The sequence below is a fragment of the Maniola jurtina genome, chromosome 21 (genome assembly GCF_905333055.1).
Source record: "Maniola jurtina chromosome 21, ilManJurt1.1, whole genome shotgun sequence".
Taxonomy (NCBI): domain Eukaryota; kingdom Metazoa; phylum Arthropoda; class Insecta; order Lepidoptera; family Nymphalidae; genus Maniola; species Maniola jurtina.
The window spans coordinates 4432671-4451413 of record NC_060049.1 but is presented as its reverse complement, the minus strand read 5'-3'; the positions used below and the strand labels follow the sequence as shown (position 1 = coordinate 4451413).

The window sequence follows — 18743 nt, the reverse complement described above, 5'->3', positions numbered from 1 at the left end:
AGAGTCGCTGAATACAAGCGACGCAAGACAGCCCGTGTAGTACTTCGGCGGGGAGGGGCAACACACGCATAACAGACGGAAACGTTTAAGTGCGGAAACCAGCCCAGAGAGAAGGAGAAGAAGAAGAAGAAGAAGCCCGTGTAGTGTGGAAGTCCCTTCAAGCAGTGGCGTGCACCGAGTTATAAGCCAGGGTAGGCATATACGTGGCCTACGTATTTGACGGCCTCCCTGGCGCAATGATAAGCTCTGTGGTCTTGTGAGAGGCCCCGGGTTCGATTCCCGGCAGGGGTTTGAAATTTAATGGCTAGTTACCAGTTACCACCCTACCGGCAAAGCCGTGCCGCCACGCACGGCTCCTTCCGGTACGATGCCGTGTAGAAACCAAAGGAGTATGGGTTCAATGAAAACTGCCATATCCCTTGACTGCATCATCACTTGCCAGCATGTGAGATTGCAGTCAAGGGCTAACTTGTCTTTGAATAAATAAAAAATCGTAGGAAGCAATTTACTGAGAGCTCGTAATCAAACATATATTAAGTTATTACAACTAGGGCAAGCAGAGCTTTTAGACGTCTATGACCAGCACGCCACGATTTCAAAATATCTATGTCCACCAGTGGACGTCATCAGCCGATACATATAAAATTAAATAGGAAAAGTTTACGGACGACAAGAAATTAAACGATACTGGATACCTATTATGTAAAAGTTGCTCAATTTAAATAAGCCAGGAGTTCAATTCGATACAAATACGGTTTTCTAAGCCGCAGAAAACCTTTTTATGGTAGCAAAGGTCAAATAGAAATGTTACCGATGTGAACTTCAAGCTTAGTTAAATAACTACTGGTAGAAACTAGGTATCAACATCGTTTAAAAACTAATAGTTATCAGTATAGGACAATAAAGTCATACATAAAATGGACCTAAAACTTCAATAAGATCGCAGTAGATGGTAGAGTAGAAGCACAGAGGACGCTGCTGCCCGTCCTCCGCTATATTCCCTTAGTCGCCTCGTACGACACCCGCGGGAAGAGGTGGGGTTGTGACAACTGTATTCTAATCTGCCGTCACCACACGGCACCAAGGTATTTAGGCCCACTTTACTCGAAATCTATAAACGTTTTCGAGGTGTAAAAACTCGTTCTAAACACAGAACACTTGCTGTATCTTCATAATGATTATAACATTGTTGGTGTAAAAAAATATGGAATTACAACTATTTGAAATCGTAAAATTATAACATACAAATTATAAAATTAACTTTAAGATCTTAAAAACATGAAAACTTTGAAAATTAAAATTTATATTCATAGTAATACAACTAATTTAAATGTATCAGAACTTACTCAAAAAGTCAGAACTTATAGGTTCCAGTCTAAAATTAAATTGAGAAACTAAGTATTTCAAAAATATAATATTAGTTGAAAGCTTCAATTAATTTTCCTGCGTTGTGCAGATTTGAAATAAAAACAGTCTTATAAAAAAAAGTTGCTACTTCATATTAATCTTAACTCTTAGGGTGAGATAGATCTATAGAGCGCGCTCTGCCTTTGCTTAGACTTAAGACAAAGTTAAAACGAGACAGAGCTATATCTCTCACATAAATCTGTCTCTTTTTAACTCAATCTTAAGTCAGAGCAAAGTCAAAGTGCGCTTTATAGATTTCAGCCTTAGACTACGTCAGAAAAATGGATCACTGCATCCGATCCGAATTCAAGAAGTCTCGATACGAAGTAGCCATCCACTCAGCTCCGATTTAGTGGACAGGCACTCTTATAGAATACGTAGCTTACTATTAGCATTTGGATGGGTTGTATGAAATACGTTTTCAACCTAATCTGAGAGGTGGTGTTAATCCGAAGTTGCAAATTTTATCTATAAGACACTTTAAGGTAGAGAGAGTGTTTAGGTTTTCAGCAGAATATTAAATCGCCGCCTAATATTCGAGTCTATACTAACAATAGTACATTATTGTCCAGACCTGAAATAAAGCACTAAGGCCGATTCACACCACTTGCGTAGGTATGCAACACGTACACGTGCGTAGTGACGCGCGTGAATCCGTAGACATAACTGCATGCATTACGTCTACGTGAACGTTCACTTCACGCAAACGGTATGCCATGTCTACACACTACGTTTACGCTTACGCAGCCTGTGTAAACGAGCAGTACTAAAGAAACCATTTATTGCTATCTTAGCCGAGACTTGTACATATTACTTTTCTCTAATGTGAGAAAACAATAAAAAATTAATTAAAAAAAAAAAAAACAAAGTTTTAATTCATATTTAAAGTTTCAGTCATATTGCATTTTATCATATTGCAGTTGGTACAGTTTGATAACGAGAACTGAAAACTTTTGCTAGATAAATTAACTTGTTCAATACTTTGGCTTGTATTCAGTGTTGGAAAAGTGGAAGTTTCAGTAGTCAATTTATCAAAATGGACTCGTAGATCAGTAAAATTGACGATCGAGGTTCAAAAGGCGAAGTTTTTAATATAGCTTCATTTATTTAAGTGGTTATCTTAGAATTGTTTTCAATCTATTCTTCAATATACCCTTCGGCTAATTTATCTGATAGCTATCATTCCTGCTTGAAGTGGCAGAAGACCTTCTTAAGCAATGTTCTGAGGATTCTGCGTCAATAAATGAAGATCTTGCGATATGTTTGGATATTGCTCCTATTTATGACATCTAAATACTTGTTTGGTACACTTTCCATTTGATACATTGTCTGGCTTTATTAGATTTGTGAAGTAAGTACTAATTTTGATGATGGGAGAATTAGTTTGTTTGTATGTTTCTGGCAGGGTTTTATAGTCAAAAAAAAAAAACTCGCATAAGGCGACCTTCAATTTTAATAGGCGATTCAATATTCAGGCGTTAGTATGTAGTTAATAAGTAATTGTAGACATAGGACAATTTTTTTTATACTGTTAACTTCCAGACCCGGGGTTTATAAAAAGGGTGAAGGACAGGAAATCGTTTAACATATCACACAAGATACGTAACATCACACAACCATAATATTAACTTAAAAATAAGTTTCTTAATATTCTTTTTTGTATTTAATACATAACTTAAATAAACTTAATGTAGGAATATATATTAGTGCGTGTGCACATGGCGAATTTCCACGTGAAGTCAAACGCGCGTTTTATAAACACACGTCTACATCGCTACAAAGTATATTGCATGTGTATGCAAAGTTGGACTGGCTGGACTGTATTAGTTTACAGCGCGTTTCTGTTGCGTCAAAATCGTTTCACTTCTAAACGCGCGTGAAAATGTCGCCATGTGCGAAGACATTTATTAGTTTACGAATACCAATTTTTCCTTACTGCCAGAAAATATGTCTTTATGCATTATTAAGTTGTTAAACTAATATTTGACCCACTCTTCCCCGTCATCGTCGTTAACTCACGACTGGCGTAATGAATCTCGGAAAATCTAAGAGTTCCCACAGAATTTTCGAGTAACCGAAACTAACGCGAATGAAGTCGCGGGCACCTTCTAGTGATTTTATTTTCATATTATGTCCGAGTTTTATGATATGTTGTGCCGACCTTACATAGCTTGGGATAAAGGACAAGAAGAGTTTTAAATATAATATTTATAATATAATAATATTATTAATTAGGTAGATAGGTTGATATTTTTTTTTCAGTTTTCAATGACTCCGATCCTGCCGCGTTGCTATAACATTTATTCGAAATTTCAAATCAATATTTAATGTTTTTGATGCTGAAAAAGTTTATCGTGGTATAATGAAATATGTAGTTAACTACTTAGGTATTTCCTATAAATAATGGAAGAATAAGGATAATATTTTATATATTTGAGATATAGAATTAAACCCTTAGGACCATGGTAGACGCGATGCTTTTAGCATCAGCTACCAGCGATTTTGCGACTGAATCGATGCTGCGTCGCGTTTTGACGACTTTCTGCGTTCAATCGCTGTTGAAACAAGAAATAAAATCGACTTGATCGTGTGACTGGAGATTATATGTGTGCGTTCAATGGTGGCATCGAGCTTCTGAAAAGCAACCAAATCGCCGATCGCTAATGCTAAAAGCATCGTGTCTGTTATGGCCCTTATACTTATCATAAATCTAAGGCACTTTCGGGAAAGCGTGAAGCAAATTAATGATCATTCCCAAACAAGAGTCATTGGACAGTAATAAATTATTGCGTCTTAGGCGCAAGGCACACTGGCAGAGCGGGGGCGAATCTTTCTTGATAACAACTCAAACTAAGCTTTATTTAGTTTGGTATAACGGTGGCAGCGCGCGGCAAACCTTTCGCGTCCAAACAAGGCGCGCGTCCTTCGTGTTTTGTGTTCAGCAAGTATACCAAGTTCAACGGTATATCAAAGTACATAAAGTTGAGTTTAGGTAGTTATCAAAAAGATTCGACTCCTACACGCATGTCTGCGCTGGCCCATAAACTTAAAATTTCAGTCCGCTTCTTGTCTATTGAGCTATCGAGGCCTTAAAGCTTAAGACCAATAGAGTGCTTTGTTTTTGTTAGCTATGTTATTTCCTTTTTCTAGGTTGCCTGAAAGATATCGCTTCTTTCTTTGCGATAAGGTGATAAGCGGTATTGTGTGTTGTAGTTTTCTCTTCTTTATGTATTTGTTTATTATATGTTTATATAATGCATACCTAGCATTTGTTTGAGCATTTTCATCATACATAATTAGTTCTACGTTCTATCTTTTGTTGTTCCTATTTTTATTTCTTTACAACCTCTCTCACTGCCAAGGGTCACTAGGGTTGGTATTTATTCATTGTGTCACTACCTTCCATCCTATAATATAACCTTAGTAATGCAGTTAATATAAGCTATTCTATACTTATAGCTACTTCCCTGGTAATTTACAATTATAAAAAAATAATGATATAGTTCTTATAAGAACTCTGGATTTACACTCACGCCTACTACAGGGATTATTAACTATTTATGGCTTATAGTAGTGATTTCAAACGAGTGAATTTACACTTCCTTTAATGTAATAACCTACGAGTACTAAAACTAATGATATAATTTGGCAAACCTTATCTTATTTTAATTAAATCTTACTATTTTTCTATTTAATATATTTGACAGTTACAAAGATTATGATGATGGGGATTAATCAAACCTAGATTCTATTACCAATAGTCTAATGGACTTACGAGTAGGTACTAATATTATGCATTCATAAAATAATCCGTCAATGTTTTTCTTTTATTCATTAAATAGATAGATAGATAGAAAAATCTTTATTGCTATTTGCTACAAATAAACTTACAAAAAACGAGGAAATATAAAAAAACGATGCTACCTCTTCAGTTTGATAAAAATATATTTCAGAGATAAATAAAGGCACTTAGTTTTATATCAAAGATACATACTTACTTAGTTTTCTAAAACACAATTAATAGTGAACTTTCCAATGTATCCAGATAACTAAGTTGATCGGGAGTTCGATTCCCGGCTTGCACCTCTAAATTTTCGGAGTTTTACACGTTTTAAGAAATTAAATATCACTTGCTTTAACGGTGAAGAAAACATCGTGAAGAAACCTGTATGCTTCAGAATTCTCCATAATGTTCTCAAATGAGAATGGCCCAACCATTCCTATTCTGAGAGGAGACCTACGACGCTCAGTAATGAGCCGGCGCTAGGTTGATTGTGATGATGATGCTCATAGTCAAGCAGAAGAGTTTAAACGCCGATGCACACCAATTGCGTACACGTGACACACGCGTAGTGACGCGCCTAAACCCCTAACACACCGGGTTACGCATACATTCACGCTATACGCAAGCGGTGTGCCATGTTTCATACAGTTCCATACATTACAACGCAATGGTACGCGCAACATCTACGCTTGTGTGAACGAGCTATAAGAGTTTCATGGTTATGTGTTTTTTAAATATTAACGTGATATACCTATATTGAAAATGTTACAATAAAACTTAAAGCTAGTAGAGAGAGAGCCAGGTTTTCCAGACCTTCGTTATTTTATAAAATCTGAAAGTTTCTCTGCGTATTGTCCCCAACACAGAGAGGAACGGCTATAAAGTTTTGATCATGATGGTTTTGGGAGATAACAGGTAATAAATAAAAAAATCTTACGTCAACGTATAAAGTCTAATTTTTTCATGTTTTCTTTGGAATAGTATTCGAAATCACGTCATACATCGCCAGACACTAAGTATCGTGACAACCCCTGCCAGACTATTTATATTTTATAATATATTTAAATAATGAATAGTGAATAATAAATAGCTAGTTAAACATTAATAAATTGTAACAAAAAAACAAAAAACATTAGATTTTATAGTTTAACGTAAGATTTTTTTACAACTTTATTACCTGTTATCTCCCAAAGCCACCATGGTCTAAACTTTACAGTCCCTGATCGTTCCCCCCTGTATTGGAGACAATACGCAGAGAAACTTATAGCTTTTATAAAATAACGAAGGTCTGGCACGCGCTGGATCTTAGCCCATAGCCTTATCTAATTACCTACTGTACAAACTACAAATCATGCCCGAGTGTGTCAAGTCAAGTTCATATCAGGGGGCACGGCAGTGCCCCCGCCAAGACGAGCCAAACGGCGGCCGGGGCGCTACGTAGTACCTTTTTCTCGAAGTGTTTCGCCGTATTTTCGACCCGTCATAACTTCGGTCTGGATGACGCTAGAAAGCTGAAATTTTCAGTATAAGGTGTCCTCAGCAAACTTACTAAATATACTAAGTATCAAATATCTAGCTTTTATGGTTACAGATTTATTGATACCTAAAATACGCCGTTTTCGTCCCTCACTGATGATCATCAAAACCTCTACTCAAAACCTCTAAGGTACTTCCCGAAGTCCTAGAAGACTGAAATTTGGTATGTAGACTAGAAATTGCATACAAACTACAGGAAAATTAAGAAATTGGCAATGCCCCCCCTCTACGCCTCTTATGAGAAAAGCAAATCTGTAAATTCTGTCGCTAGAATGCTGATATTTTCAGGATAAGATGTCTTTGGCAGATTGATTAAACGCATTGAGTATCAATTGTCTAGCTTTTATAGTTTCAGATTTATTGACAGTCAAAACTTCTAGTCTGTAATTCTAGGGTACTTCCCGAAGTCCTAGAAGGCTGAAATTTGGTATGTAGACTAGAAATTGCATACAAACTACAGGAAAATTAAGAAATTGGCAATGCCCCCCCTCTACGCCTCTTATGAGAAAAGCAAATCTGTAAATTCTGTCGCTAGAATGCTGATATTTTCAGGATAAGATGTCCTTGGCAGATTGATTAAACGCATTGAGTATCAATTGTCTAGCTTTTATAGTTTCAGATTTATTGACAGTCAAAACTTCTAGTCTGTAATTCTAGGGTACTTCCCGAAGTCCTAGAAGGCTGAAATTTGGTATGTAGACTAGAAATCGCATACAAACTACAGGAAAATTAAGAAATTGGCAATGCCCCCCCTCTACGCCTCTTATGAGAAAAGCAAATCTGTAAATTCTGTCGCTAGAATGCTGATATTTTCAGGATAAGATGTCTTTGGCAGATTGATTAAACGCATTGAGTATCAATTGTCTAGCTTTTATAGTTTCAGATTTATTGACAGTCAAAACTTCTAGTCTGTAATTCTAGGGTACTTCCCGAAGTCCTAGAAGGCTGAAATTTGGTGTGTAGACTAGAAATTGCATACAAACTACAGGAAAATTGAGAAATTGGAATTTCCCCCCCTCTACGCCTCTTATGAGAAAAGAAAATCTGTAAATTCTGTTGCTAGAATGCTGATATTTTCAGGATAAGATGTCCTTGGCAAATTAATTAAACGCATTGAGTATCAATTGTCTAGCTTTTATAGTTTCAGATTTATTGACAGTCAAAACTTCTAGTCTGTAATTCTAGGGTACTTCCCGAAGTCCTAGAAGACTGAAATTTGGTATGTAGACTAGAAATTGCATACAAACTACAAAAAAATTAAGAAATTGGAAATTTCACCCCTCTACGCCTCTGTATGGGGGAAGCAAATCTTTAAATTCTATCGCTAGAATGCTGATATTTTCAGGATAAGATGTCCTTGGCAGATTCATTAAACGTACTGAGTATCAATTGTTTAGCTTTTATAGTTTCAGATTTATCGACATTCAAAACCTCTAGTCACAAATTCTAGGGTACTTTCTGAAGTCCTAGAAGACTGAAATTTGGCATTAAGTAGGAATTTCAAGAATTATGAACAACAGATAAATTAAGAAATCGGGTCCCCCTTCATCCCCTCGTATATGAGATGCATATCTGTAAAATCTGTTGCTCGAATACTAAAGTTTACATGATAAGATGTCCGTGGCAGATTTATCAAACGTACCAAGTATCTGTGTTTCCTGAAGTCCTAAAAGACTGAAATTTGGTATATCTGCTTCAAAATTGAGTTGCCAGATTCCATCCGAACAAACATACTTACATACGAGTACATTGCAAGTTGAATAAAAGCTTTTAAAAAAAGAGGTAACGATAGAGAGTGGGCCATGAAAATGATGTACCTACAAGAAATAGATCCAAAAAAAATTTAGGGCACCTGCCAAAAAGAAATGAAATCCCACCAAAAACATTTCATGTAAAAAGTTAGCCAAGACTCACAAGTTCATAATGTTTTCACTGTTAAAAAGTTATGAGATCTCTAGTAGAGCCAAGCCCCTAGCTGATCTTAGATTTGTGCTGGCCATGGGACCTATCCCAAGTCCAAAGTAATATAGCTCTTAAATGTTCTTGACTATATCACATTTATAACAATAAATAACAAATCACTCTACTTACAAGCTCTGATTCTACAAACCCTATATCTTGGTAAAAATAGTACGGCTTGGCCGTTTAATGTTCGTAAAACTATTACATGACATAACATATTAAACGTTAAAAGTTATTAAACGGCCAAGCCGTCTTTTTTTTACCAAGATGTAGGGTTTGTAGAATCAGAGCTTGTAAGTAGAGTGATTTGTTATTTATTGTTATAAATGTGATATAGTCAAGAACATTTAAGAGCTATATTACTTTGGACTTGGGATAGGTCCCATGGCCAGCACAAATCTAAGATCAGCTAGGGGCTTGGCTCTACTAGAGATCTCATAACTTTTTAACAGTGAAAACATTATGAACTTGTGAGTCTTGGCTAACTTTTTACATGAAATGTTTTTGGTGGGATAATAATAATTAGTCACATTTTATCACCTTGGCACCTTATATTATAACATTAAGATAATATACAATACATAAGAATCTTTCGAATATGTCAGCGCATATGGTATTTGGTAATAGTATATTATTATTTAGTAGTTAGTCACTATATCTGTTTGATTGACATTGCTAATCGGCTCATTCCATTTATCCATCCTAACTTGGCCACCTTAGGGTGTATACTCGGAAACATGGATCTATCCACCCGGATGGGGCGCATTAACGGGATTTGTATATGATTTTTCTTCCGAAATTTTCCCTCGACTATATACAGTCATATAGATACGACTCGATTATGATGCTTAACTATTAATACATGTAGGTATAACTCTTCGTGCTGATTCACTGACTGACAGACTCACTAACTCATTGATCACCTCTGCAGTAAAATTTTGTATGAAATTTTTTTTTTCACAGACGCAACGGTTTCGTATAAACGGAGAGAGCTGATGATTGAGGATTTGGGAGACGGGTGAGGAGCACAGCCAAGGTATTGAAGATTGGGTCCTACTAGTTATATTATGTAATTGGAATTCATTCGCAGAACCTCTATATTGTATTAAGAAGTAAAATATTTCATACAGTTTATTTTTGCTGTTCATAATTAATATTTTATATTTTATTTGGCATTCTGTGTAGTTATGCTCAAATGAGAAAGTTATTATTAGACCATATTAGACAATGTAATTTTAGAAATGCTTGTTTTACAGTTACTTTAGCTAAAACTATTAGTTGCTCATATCGGAATAAAAACTACCCAAATTAAAAAAATATAATGTGTGCGCCTGATTACCAATAATATCCGCTGACATTTTCGAACAGGTTATTTCATAGTTACTGTAACTGTACCTACTATTCTACAACTTTTTTTCACTGAATATGAGAGCCGCTAAAAAACTTGAATAATTTGAGTTCTTTTGAATGCTTTGAATACAGAATATACATACCTAATTCAAAAGTAGGTAAGAGGCTAATTGTATTTATGCAACGAAACCATAGTATTCTAGTAGCTATTTATGATTTATGACATATTGTATCTATAAGGACTAAATATTTACATACTACTGTTTACAAGCAATGGTTTGTTTTCTTACTACAGTAAAAAATTTAACTTAAGTAAGTACAAAGTTATATCATATCATAAAGTACGACGCAAGTTAGGAGTCGCATCGACAAAATTGCAAAAAAATAGCTTACTTATGTGATAAAAATAATCTTTACGTAGAAGTAATAAGTTGTAAAATGCTTTAATCAAACTGATAAGTTTTAATTTAATTCACTGTACCACCGATATTTTTCGGAGCGTTATCGAAGTAGCTATAGCGATATGTTAACGTTAAAAAGGGTAAAAATAACGAGATATTGACGTTATTTAGATACCATTATTAATATCGATAAAAGTAGATATATTTAGACCGGTAATTACGTACATATCTCTATTTAATGATGGCGTGTTAACTCGAACCGTATCTTCAAGATAAGTAGTAGATATCCCTAATAAATGGTAGATGTAACTTCTTACTGTTTTCACTTGCTTCGTACTTTACCTTGATGTTCTTCTTTTAAAGTCTAAACTTGAATATGACTAAGAAAGCTATATACATAGTATGTATTACATACTACTTGTTGTTGCAATCTTCGACGTCTTACAATGTTTTCTTAAATATGAAAGAAAAATATTTACATAATTTTAAAGAATTTTCTTATGATACAGTGCATCCTTCCTATCGAAACATATACATATAGTACGTATAATTATTACATACACATAAAAAACTATTTATATACTACGGTTAGAGCGACAGTACATTCATGCAGTTTTCTTATAATTATAATACATTTAAAAATCCTTAAATATATGATATGCTATTATATTAAAGATTATTTACATACTACTGTCGTGTACGATTATTATTTTCGTGAACCTTTCTCCGTTATTGAGACGTAAAATCTTATAGTTAGCCTACACATGTGTGCACCAACATCAACATCTTTCAATGGAGGCCGTTCTACTTCTATTATACGTACGAAATGTAACCAAATTATTGATATTAATTATTAATGATATTAATTATTATTAATCTACATATATTCTGTGCACACTACTGAATTTTTGGCATTCTTTTTAGTGATATTTTTCATTTACATGTAGGTACATTATTATTGATCTTAAATTACCATGCTATAATCAATGAGCATACAACATTAATTTTGGTTAATAGAAAAACCTAAACAAAAAATGCGTTTTTTGAATAAACTGTGCATTAAAAAAAAATTAATAGTGAAAACTTAGTGATAAAATTATAAGATAGTTTTCATAGCTCGTTGTCATACTCACCAACAGATACCGAATTGTCATTACAAATCCTTATTTAACTATTTACAGGCAATTTAAGCTTCTCGTTTCGTATATTATAGGTTTGTACATTGCCATAAAGATTTTAAGGGCCAATACAGGAAAAGTTGTTTTAAATGTAGGTATGTATGTTCGTTCCTATGCCCGCTCGTAACTACTAAACGGCTCAACCGATTTTGATAAAAGATACGTTATTAGATACGTCTTGATGGCGCGTGTATCACGAGTACATAAAATTCTTGAAAAAATCGGTCAAAGTGGGAGTCGGACTCACACACGAAGGGTTCCGCACCATAACACTTTTTAATTTTTTTAATTTTCAAGGCAGCAATTTTGATTTTTTACCGTTTGTTGTTTTATAGCGAAAATACACATTCTGTAAGAATTTCATCTCTCTACCTATTATGGTTCGCAATATACATCCCACTGGGGCTTAGTAATAGGGTTCCGTTGGCATTTATTATTATTATTAATTTATTTATTTACGGAACCCGAAAAATCAAAATGGCGGATTTTATGCGATTTAAGGTGTGGGCTGAAAAAGATGCAGTGCAAACCGCAGTCGAGGTTTTTTTTGAAATTTTTTCAAATAATAAAATTAGTTGTTAAATAACGATTAGGTTTACATTTAACTAACGATACTATAATAACTCATCAGTTTACACATTTTGTTTTCCATGTAACGAGACACAAAACTACTTAGTACAGCACAGTTTTCAAAGTTCAATGCTATTTCCACCTTACCTTCCGCCTTACCTATATAAACCTATATTTACTTATATACATACGTATATTTAACTCAATAATTTTGTACATACTACTTTTTCATTTCTTTCTTCAACTGTAAGACCCTTATAATTAACTTAGCTATGTATCCTAGGGTGACATCAAAAACATTGCCACCTTATTTGTAATTTAGAATACATAAAACAATAAAAGGAAAAAAACCAACCAATAAAAACCTTCCTAAGGAAAAGTTCAAATGGTTAAAATACAACAATGCATGGTAGGAAAAGAATTTCATCAAAAAATTAACTCAAACGTCTTTGATATCACCCAATGATTTTGATATCACCCCATATTATGCTATTAGAATCAAAAATATGTACAGACTACATGTGTGTTAGGGAGATTCCGTTCAGATAATATTATATCATACAGGTATTTTAAAATTAATTAGACTTATTATTATATTTAAATTATAATAATAATATACAACAGCATTTGCAGTTTTCGCCTAAGGCCAATTTACAAGTTACCTAATTTGAAAATAAAATTAAACGATCATTAAACTTTGTTCAGATTTTAAATACGTATCGTGCCTTTTATCTTGCCAGCATTTTTAACCTCCGACCCAAAAAGAGGGGTGTTATAAGTTTGACGTGTGTATCTGTGTATCTATCTGCGGCATCGTAGCTCCTAATGAACCGATTTTAATTCAGTTTTTTTTTGTTTGAAAGGTGGCTTGATCGAGTGTTTTTAGCTATAATCGAAGAAACTCGGTTCAGTTTACAGATCTTAATACATATATATTTTTTTATTTTTTTCATGTAGCAGTAAAAGGAATAATAAATTAAGTTATATATTAATTAATTAAGTCAGATATTGTCAGTGTTCTGCCAATTCTACCTTACCGCATGCAATATTCAGCCTCCAAGATTTGAAATGACACTCCTTCGCCGCTACCCAGGCAAGGGATGATGAGATTTAATAGATTAATATATTATGTAAATAAATAGTTGAATCAAAAAAAAAAACTTTTTTGCAAGTAGGTATCATCATCATCGCGTGCCTTCTTCGAAACGAAGTTTGGCGATCATCATCCGAAAAGCTTCTCTATTAAAAACCGCCTCTTTCAACTTCGGGTAACTAAGCCCTGTCCACCCCCTTATGTCGTCCAACCATTTACGTCTTTGGCGACCTTGAGCTCTTTTGCCTGCAATTCTCCCTTCCAAAACTAATCTTGGGAATGAGAATTGTCCTCCTCTCTGTAAATGCCCAAAGAAAGCGAGCTTCCTTCGCATGATGGTGGACATGAGTTCTCTCTCTTTGTGGACCAATTCCAGTACCTTAGTGTTCGGTGTAAAACTGTTATTAAAAATTATTTATTAAAAACATAAGTAGGTATACTTATGTTTTTAATAACTTCTATTAACGAACCACGAATTTATTAAAATCTGAACAAAGCCTTAATTAGTATCTAAACTTAGTAACTAGTTGAGGTGGATTTCAGCTTGGTTGTAGTAGTATTTGAATGTGACGATACTACATTGCATATTTGTATGTTAAACCCACAAAGATGCAATATAATACTTTTAGATAATGTATATTATCTTAATATGCTCGTGTATATAACACATCATATATAACTTAATACATAAAGGCCGTAAATGTTTATTTTTCGTATACAGGGTGTATGGAACATGCTTATGACAGCTTCGTCAGTAGATTGCACTTGATGCTCGTAACGAAATCACAAAACAACTTCTTTCGAAAGCGATGAGTTAATGATGTAACTATGTAAATGTAAACAAGTTGGGATAGATTACATAACTGATTCCATGTTATAATTAGCTAAAAAAACTAAGAAAATCCCAGTCGAAATCACGAAAAGACCGACGACAAATTCCAATTCTAAGAGATTAAACGGAATCCCTGATTTCACTTTTCGCTAGCATATTCCTTACAGCCTGTATATATTTTTTTATATTTTATGAACAGCTTGTTTTATGTGTGATCTTATATGAATAGCTTGTTTTACATGTGATCTTACATGAACAGTTTGTTTTATGTGTGTGTGACTGATAGTGCATCTCAAATATAATAATAATGCAGTCTAATAAAGATCACATGAATATGATTTTTCAGGTTAGTACAAAAGTCATAATTTACAATCAGTTACTACTTCCGCCTTATCTTAAGTGACTAAGTAAATGGCTGAGTGTTTGAGTAAAATTAATAAGAATTTAGAAATCATATAATTTAAATATATTTATGTAATTATAAAATAAACCACTAATTTAAGAATAAAAATGAAATGAAGCTCTAAAGAATTGACAAAGGCGGTTTGCCGACGAATTATAAAAATATAATCAATAACATAATAATAATAATAATTAGTATTAATTATGTTAGGGTGAGTACGTCACAAGATTATTTTATCCATTGTAACCATGTGACGATTGGCCTTAACTAAATATACGCAACTAAATGTTAGTATCACGACTATTGTCCACATAAAAAAAGTTTGCTTTATAAAATCACTGTCAAAATAAAATTTTAGAGATTTGGATTTCTGCATCTTACATTGTAAAAAATAATATTATCTATACTAATATTATAAAGAGGAAACCTTTGTATTTTTGTATGTTTGTATTGAATAGGCTCAAAAACTACTGGACCGATTTCAAAATTTCTTTTACCATTACTTAGAGGGATTCTTCCGAATCCGTATAGGCTATATTTTATCCCGGAAAATAGAAAAATAAATGTCCACCCGTGCGAAGCCGGGGCGGGTCGCTAGTTACTGAATATAAAAATAACTATAAGTATCACAAAACTACAAGAAACCGAGAAAAAATAAGATTTCTTTTTTTTGACAGTGAATTTTTAAGCAAAAAAATAACGCTAAAACTAATAATTGAACGCAGGAAGTACAACGCAAATTAATGTAACTATAAGAAAAAAACTTAATGTTTAACTATATTAATGAAAAATAAATGTACAATGAATGTTATTTTTTGATGTTTTATCTTTTATACAAAAATCTAATACATCAATATATTATGTACAAGCTACTCTGTTATTAGTATTATTTTGCGCAATTGTTGCAATATTCATGGCTTACATTTCCATATTTTCAATAAAACTTAGCAATTAGCATTTGAGATCGATGCGTTGGTCGAATTAACTCCGCAGTAGGTACTTTCCATACATATTATATTATTGTATGACAAGTATTATTATACAAGGTAACTATTCCATAACATATTTTGGTCCAAGGAAAGATATTTTTCTATTATATTCAGTATCGCGCATTGCTATAGTTATGATCTATATCGAACTTGCTCGTCGAGCATGTATGTGTCTGATCCCTTTTAGTAAAAATGCTAAGTATTATTAAAATTACATAAATGAATGGTGTAATAATTCTAAAGCCTACTATTATTCTTATCTAAATACAATTATTACCGTAGTAATAATTGAGGCCGTCGTGGCTATTTAGATTTATATTTACATTCTTACTTAGGATTAAAGATTATTATTGTTCTGTGATATCAAAAATGTTAGTTTAGATTGCTTCTCTAAAAGACATCATTCATAGTTTAACAATTCGGGACCTATTTTTTTACCAGTTTACATACTAATAAGAACCTGTTTTTAACCCCCGATCCGAAAATAGGGATGTAATAAGTTTGACGTATGTATCTGTCTGTGACATCGTAGCTCCTAAACTAATGAACCGATTTTAATTTAGTTTTTTTTGTTTGAAAGGTGGCTTGATCGAGAGTGTTCTTACTGTCCTATTCACTTGTCGGGGGTGTTATAAATTTTGAATTTACACTTGTTCTGTTCAAACCTGATTTCAATGTCACAGAAATTAATATGACGTAAGTACTTAATTTTCATTTATTTCTTATTTCACTAGTTTATTGATTGATAAATAAAAAATAAAATATTTAACCGAAACATTAAAACATCGTTAAATATTTTATTTTGAGGTTGAATTTTATATCAGAAGATGGACCTAAATATTTGGTGTTTAATTATAATAATATCAGGTTCTTTTTTGCCTTTGGCTGGCAATGGCATACAAAAGATTTGCCCACCTGGAATGATGCCCTTTATTTACTTTAAATGAACTAGGCACAGATAGCAGACACTTTGTAGGTACTTAATAAAATTTACAAGTCTGTCTTCAAAATAAAATTGTACTATGTAAAATTATGATGCTGTCCAAACTATGTCAATTTTTTTTTGCGATAATGGAATATATTTTATAATAACTTAAAACCTTGTGATATTACATCGATGAATTTATATAGATAGGCCCATTCCGTAATTTTCACAAGAATCTACTTGGTTGTTGAATAAATGTATGTACATTTTTAATTTTTTTTTTTAAACATGCCCACGGACAACACTTTGGCTATCAACCAATACACAACCATACATCTAAGCGTGCGTCCGACTCTCGACAAAATCAATCTAACTTTGAAAATCACATTGGATTTATCTTTTATCTATAAGAATTAAGAACCTATCAAGATATAAACGTCGATGATACTGTTAAAAAAAATCATTTACTAAACGAATATCACATATTTTACTTAACAATTTTTATAAATTACAATCAAAATCAAAATACATAGCACAAAATATTTATGATGTAATAAAACAACGTATTAGCGTGTTAAAGTAATTATATAAAGTAAAAAATTACACCGCTCAAACACTTGTCAAGTACATTAGTACCATATTCTTTCGAAATTATTTTTAACTCTATTTTATTATAATATTTTCTATTGCTACGACTTTTTTTTGTGTTTTCAAAATTTTAAAGAAAATATATATAATTTTATGTAATACGTATAATATAATATTCTGTATTATCATTATTTCGCTCGACGTACGTGTGCGTTAGTAATTCAGACATGCATTCGCTATTGTGTGCGTTTCACAATTCCTTATACACTCAAATGGTTCTCACTTACCCGTACAGGGTGAAACTGAAATAGAAACTATTCTTTACATTTTAATATATTATCTTCAAGTAAATTTAGTCACAATATAACAATATATTCATAAATAACAAATAATTTGCAAATATATTTAATTATTCTTTATACATTCAAATGGCAAAATCAAGTTTTTTAATAACTCCTGTAATAAAAAACAATTGATTGTGGACACTTATTATTTCTACCCTGTAAATAAAAGCTGTTTGAGGCTCTTTATGCACGGCATCCGATCCGAATTCGAGAATTTTCTTTGCACAACGAAGTATTTCTGAAGGAATTCGGATCTAGTACTCAACCCCTACAAGTAATAGGTAAATAGGTACTACGGTTACTTCGGACCGAGAATTCGGATTCGGATCGAATGCAGTGCGTAGAGCCTTACGGCCGTATTCACAATCATTACTATGAGGTCTCCCAGTGCACTCAACGCATAGTGTAGGTTCCACCAATCAGATCATTGTAAATTGACGTGATACAGTCATCTGATTGGTGGAACCGACACTGTACGTTCGAGCGCACTATGAGACCTCATTACGTTTGTGAATACGGGTGTTAGGCTAGGAGCAAAAACGTGGTTCCCCAAGTGGAAAACCCCAAACGGGATATTCTTCATCGTCTTGAACGTAGTCCACCAATACAATAAGAGTACCTATGTCACATTGTGCAATGTAGTGGTATCCAGAGAGAGGATTTCTGTATCTTTTTGTCCCTAACCTGAGTGAGAGATATCGCGCAATATTCTTCGTACTGCTCACACCTTTTATTTCTCGGTCTGTACTATGTATTTCTGGTATTATATTACTTTATAACTATGACTACCGTATATTATGTTTACTAAATTGTGCACATTAAGCCATTTGATATTTTTAGGTGGAAGGTAGTGACACAGCCTTATATAAATCACTATTGACTATTGGTTATCTGTGTAGGAACAACGTTAAATGAGTTATTGAACCATTTCAGTTAGTCGTAAGTGTGTAGAGTTCGTAAAAATCCGATATTCATTAAATAAACACCAAAATATCCGATATTTGATAATATATCGGAAATACATATGTATATTACAATTGAATTTTATTCTGTAAGTGGTTTTAATGTATCAAAATTGTAGAGTAATAGTTTGATTACTTATGTGATTTTCAACCGACTTCAAAAGAGGTTCCTACGGGATTAAAAAAAATCGAAATCCATGCGGGTGAAGCCGCGGGCATCCCCTAGTTAAATATACCAACTGAAAGAAAACAGTGACTCCAGAAGGAAACTAATTTTGGACATGTCCTAGATAATTTCTAGTTTATATTATGCAATATGCTGTAGGTATATTATATTCATTACATTCATTTCAAAGCCCACATGGCTTTGATTTGGAGATAGGTCCATGTAGGTTTTAAAACCATAGAAGTTTATTCTA

The 18743-nt window shown here is 33.3% G+C and overlaps 3 long non-coding RNA genes across 3 annotated transcripts; 1 reads left to right on the top strand and 2 right to left on the bottom strand.

The window, feature by feature from the left end:
* The first annotated feature begins 404 nt into the window (after positions 1 to 404).
* Positions 405 to 1192, top strand: LOC123876325. Its single transcript, XR_006798320.1, has 2 exons — positions 405 to 518; positions 570 to 1192. It is a non-coding gene; the product is annotated as an uncharacterized LOC123876325 (long non-coding RNA).
* On the bottom strand, positions 732 to 17530 carry LOC123876326. The gene is made up of 3 exons (XR_006798321.1): positions 17518 to 17530; positions 2222 to 2225; positions 732 to 1474 (listed from the first exon to the last, which is right to left on the bottom strand). It is a non-coding gene; the product is annotated as an uncharacterized LOC123876326 (long non-coding RNA).
* Positions 11376 to 12079, bottom strand: LOC123876327. Its single transcript, XR_006798322.1, has 2 exons — positions 11570 to 12079; positions 11376 to 11523 (listed from the first exon to the last, which is right to left on the bottom strand). It is a non-coding gene; the product is annotated as an uncharacterized LOC123876327 (long non-coding RNA).
* Positions 17531 to 18743: the final 1213 nt, after the last annotated feature.